Genomic DNA, 5,227 nt, shown 5'->3' with positions numbered 1-5,227 from the left:
CCTGTAGTTCTAGTGCCAGAACCTCACACCCAGGATGGTAAGAGAGAGATGAGGTTTTGTGTAGACTACAGGGGTCTCAATGCTGTCACTAAGACAGATGCCCATCCAATACCTAGTTTAGGTGAGAAAAATCTCAACTAGTTGCGCACTGTTCACTGTGTGTTATCCAACACTCAAACTTATAATCAATATAAACACAAAAACAATATGAAACTTCAGTTATTTTAATTCATAACCTGATGCTTCCATAATCATCATAATGTTATAACAAGGTACAATTATAATTCAATTGAACACATTATCTTATGATTCTCAGTTCTATACACGAAACATTTTTTGTTCTCATGTTATCACGACGCAAAACACTTAATACTTGATTTTCATGTCATGCCCAATGCATTTCGGCACAAAGGTGTGCCTTCATCAGGGGATAATCTGTAATGAAAGTAGAAACAATGGAACAAGTGAGTGTGTTGTATCGGTTGCATATCATGGGGGTGTGTGTATACAAATAGAGTATCATCATACCTCTAGTGGAAGGAGAGTCTTGTCACTGACAAAGAGACATCAATTACTCGTGGACCAGTTCAACTCACTGACCAAACCTTAGTAACAGCAAGAGAAGGAACCCAACAACCTACCACCAGTGGCAATGTGGCTTTTTTGTCTCAAACCCAGAATCAAGGGTTACAACCCACGGATCAACGCGCAGTTTCAACATCAAGCGGAAAACCAGACGAGGAAGCAACAGGAAAATCGCTAAGGAGCGGGAGGACAGTAGTCTGATCATAAATATATCTTCAACAACTCTTACCCAACAACAAACAAGAGTCTTAAACAAGGGTTTATCCTTTGTTCCGACAGTTAGAGCAAATGAAATGGAGTTGGAAGGAGCATTCTACCGCTTTATGAGAACATTAAGACTGAAACACTTTTTCAACAATATTGTACCATCAACAGATACAATACAGTCTGAATATAGCACACGTTTCAAACCAAAGAGTACATTTCAACCACCTACTTCTCACAAAATGCTTGATACTTTCGAGACAATGGTGAAGAAAGACATACAAGCTTTGGACTACAAGTCTAGTAAACGCGGCAATCTCACAAGATCTGAAGAACGGACTCTGCATAATCTAGCTAAGAATCGTACCATTCAAATCTACCAGCTGATAAAGGAGGAGCAATGGTGGTAATGGACAAACAATTTTACATGGCAAAAGTTGAGGAGCATGTTTCAGACACAGACACCTATCAGCTTTTGGACAAAGACCCAACTATGACACTGCAGTCAATGCTTAAAGATCTACTATTGGCCGCACGAGAACAAGAATGGATAGATGAGAAGATTCAAAGCTTTCTGACGACGAACCATCCACGTTGTCCAAAACTTTACATGCTCCCTAAGGTGCACAAACACCTGACAAACCCACCTTGTAGACCTATTGTCTCAGAGGGGTGTGTCTTTATTTGACCCCCTCGGTAAATTTTTGGATTTCTTTTTGCAGCAATTCGTTCAAAAATGGAGATCTTACATTCGGGACACGGGTGATTTTATAACAAAGATCTCAGAAATTGGCTGTGAAATGGACGAGAATTGGATCCTATGTAAAATAGACGTAGTTTCATTATATACCTCGATTCCACACTCAGATGGATTAGACTCAGTGGAATGGGCTCTCCTACAAATGGATGATTTACCCACAGAGAAAGTGTTCCTTTTGCAGCTACTAAAATTCTGTTTGCACAACAGTTACTTCGAATGGGATCAACGGTTCTACGCCCAAATGACTGGTACATCGATGGGCTTTGCAGGGGCTCCTGCGTATGCAAATATTTTTATGGCACAATTTGAGGCAGAACACGTGTTTGATACAGCAGCTTGGACACAAATTAGGATGTACTGTCGTTTTATAGACGATATCTTCTTAGTCTGGCGAGGCACTGAGGAATCTTTACTCGACACAATACATTACTTGAACTCGGTAAACCCTAGGATTCAATTTACCCACAAAATTGACTTTAAGACAATGGATTTCCTGGATGTGAGGATCCAAAAACACCCTACTGGGTTTCACACAGAATTGTACACTAAGGAAACGGACCGAAACAGTGCGTTACATTACGCCAGCTTCCACCCACGTAGATTGATAGAGAATCTACCTCTCTCTCAATTTATTCGCATTAAAAGGATTTGTTCACAAACCACCACAAGTGAAACTAATATCGAGACGTTTGTCCAAAGATACCAAGACCGTGGATATCCTGATTCTATCATACAACGGAGCAGAGAGCGAGTGGTAGAAATGAACAGAGATATATTGTTGCAACCAAGACCAAAAACTAACCAGGATAGAATGGTATTTGTGACCAAGTTCACTACAGTGTCACCAAAGATTAAACGTATTGTTAACCAACGTTGGGAATTACTTTCCACAGAAACAGAGTTTAATGGGATATTTGCCCAACCACCAATGCATGCATACAGGCGAGGACCTAACATGAGACAAATCTTGAAGGGCAGAGAAAAAGAAGACCAACATGGTGATTACAGAGGAACAACCCAGTGTTTGAACTGTGTGAACTGTAATAATATAATCATTGGAAACACCTTTTCACAACCTACCACTGGCAAGACAATTAAACTGAGACACAACAGTGACTGCAATACTCAGAATGTAGTCTATGGCATCAAATGCCCATGTGGCAAGTTATATGTTGGGAAAACAGAGCGAAAGCTCAAAATTCGACTTAATGAGCATAAGAGCAGAATACGCAACCAGAATTTATCATCTCCTTTAGCTACCCATTGGAAAGAGTCCGGTCACACGATTTCCCAATTACGATGTTTTATCATTGAGAAGGTAGTGATCAAATCAGGCATTGATAATAGACTCCGTCTCTTGCAACGTGAGTTGTACTGGATTAAATGCCTGCAGACAATGCAGCCTAAGGGATTAAATGATAGATATGACCTCTCATGTTACCTGTAGGGCTCTAGAGATTGGATATTTATGCATATTTATCTCACTGAAATTTCTCATAATTCACCATACTACAGGTTTATTTGAGTTATGTTAAGTTTATTTTTGAAAATTATCATGTGGTTTGTCTTTGAAATACATATCACCTATAGTGACATCATTACAAGTCAGAAAAACAATAAGATATTTATGTTCATCATTGAATACATCAAATGTACTTGTATGCATATACCTAGGATGATTGTTAATATGCATTAAGCTGACTACATGCTCACATGTATATACCTAGGATGATTGTCAATATACACTAGGCTGATTATATGTTTGCACGAATTCACATGTACTGAGTTACAGTACTGATCACTGAATTTGCCATAGCCTTTTGCATGTATATTTTTTTAACGTTTTTCATCATGTATCATGTTCACATTTTAGTACATATAACAGATGAGATGTTTAGGCAAGTCTTGATATAGTGGGTAAAGAGCGTATTTGAGTGTGTTTTCTAAATGTACTGTGAACACAGAAAGATATTTTTGTTTAGACACATTTTCATTAACCACTTTTAATTATTATTATTCCATTAGTAGTGTTCATTTTAGGTTGAGTAAACACTTTTTATTCTCTTCAAGAATTATAAATATTGAGATGTCACATTACATTTTGAGCATGTCAATATAAATTTTCATCCCCTCCATATATCTCACGTTCATATACTAGAGTGTAATTTCACAATATTGAGTGTAGTTTCAGCCTCAGCAATAAGCGATATATTGCCATTGCATATAACCATATACACTACACTGTGCTTTCTTATCAGGGATTAAATGATACGATCATTTTCAAAATGGCACCTCAGGTTTTTCTTATGATTGGAACACTTTGTTGTTTAGTCCGTTTTTAGTGTCGATGACGTAAACACGTTTCTAACATGGTATATCCTGGGAACGTTGCGGGACAATACTGAGGACAGTCTTAGCGTTAGTAATAAGTAACACTTTGACATTATTTACAACATCATACATTACATTGCGCTTTTTCTGCGGGGATCTTATGTTGAAATTATAATATTCAACCACTCTCTAAAATGGCGACTCAGGTTCTCTTCATGATTTGAATACTTTGCTGCCCAGTCCGTTCTTAGTGTTGATGACGGTAACACGTTCTTAACATGGTATATCCTAGTCATGGCGCGAGACGTTTTGTTTCAAGATTACCTGATGTAAACAGGAGTACGTGGCTGCGATCTACTGTTTAAAGTATTGGCGACGCTTCATGCAGGTAAAGGGTTTCTCGTTTTTGAGCGTGAGTCAGAATTAAACTTGCCTTAAAGGTCTGGGGCAGTCACAGTTTATAAATTATTCGTTTTCGTGTTTTAGGTTAGAAAATAGCACTCATAAGGTACGTGAATTTGGATTTGGCGGATTGATTTCGGTAATTTGGAGTATCTTCAAGTACCTAAAATTATATCATATTTTATAGATTGGAATAGTCTACGCAGATCAGGTAGGACTTTACGTTTTTTATTACTGAGTAACTGATCTTACCAGCATTATGTGAATGCACATGAACAAACGTTCTGGTTGTTACTTGTATTTACAGGGCATTAAATCTCAGACATACCTAGGTAAGCGGACGCTTATTTACCTTTTTTAGATGGACCACATTTCCACATTTTTTTATATTAACCGCTGGTTTTCACTGGTTTTCATATTTACAGTTGGTTTTCACTTGGTTTTCATTTTTTACAGTACACTTGAGAAACTTACTTCCACTAGAGGTATGATGATACTCTATTTGTATACACACACCCCCATGATATGCAACCGATACAACACACTCACTTGTTCCATTGTTTCTACTTTCATTACAGATTAGCCCCTGATGAAGGCACACCTTTGTGCCGAAATGCATTGGGCATGACATGAAAATCAAGTATTAAGTGTTTTGCGTCGTGATAACATGAGAACAAAAAATGTTTCGTGTATAGAACTGAGAATCATAAGATAATGTGTTCAATTGAATTATAATTGTACCTTGTTATAACATTATGATGATTATGGAAGCATCAGGTTATGAATTAAAATAACTGAAGTTTCATATTGTTTTTGTGTTTATATTGATTATAAGTTTGAGTGTTGGATAACACACAGTGAACAGTGCGCAACTAGTTGAGATTTTTCTCACCTAAACTAGCATTCAAGTCACAGGCTTGACACACCTGATTAGTTGCAGCACCA

Source organism: Lissotriton helveticus, chromosome 4_1, assembly GCF_964261635.1.
Source record: "Lissotriton helveticus chromosome 4_1, aLisHel1.1, whole genome shotgun sequence".
Lineage (NCBI taxonomy): Eukaryota > Metazoa > Chordata > Amphibia > Caudata > Salamandridae > Lissotriton > Lissotriton helveticus.
Note: the sequence above shows the minus strand (reverse complement) of the source record.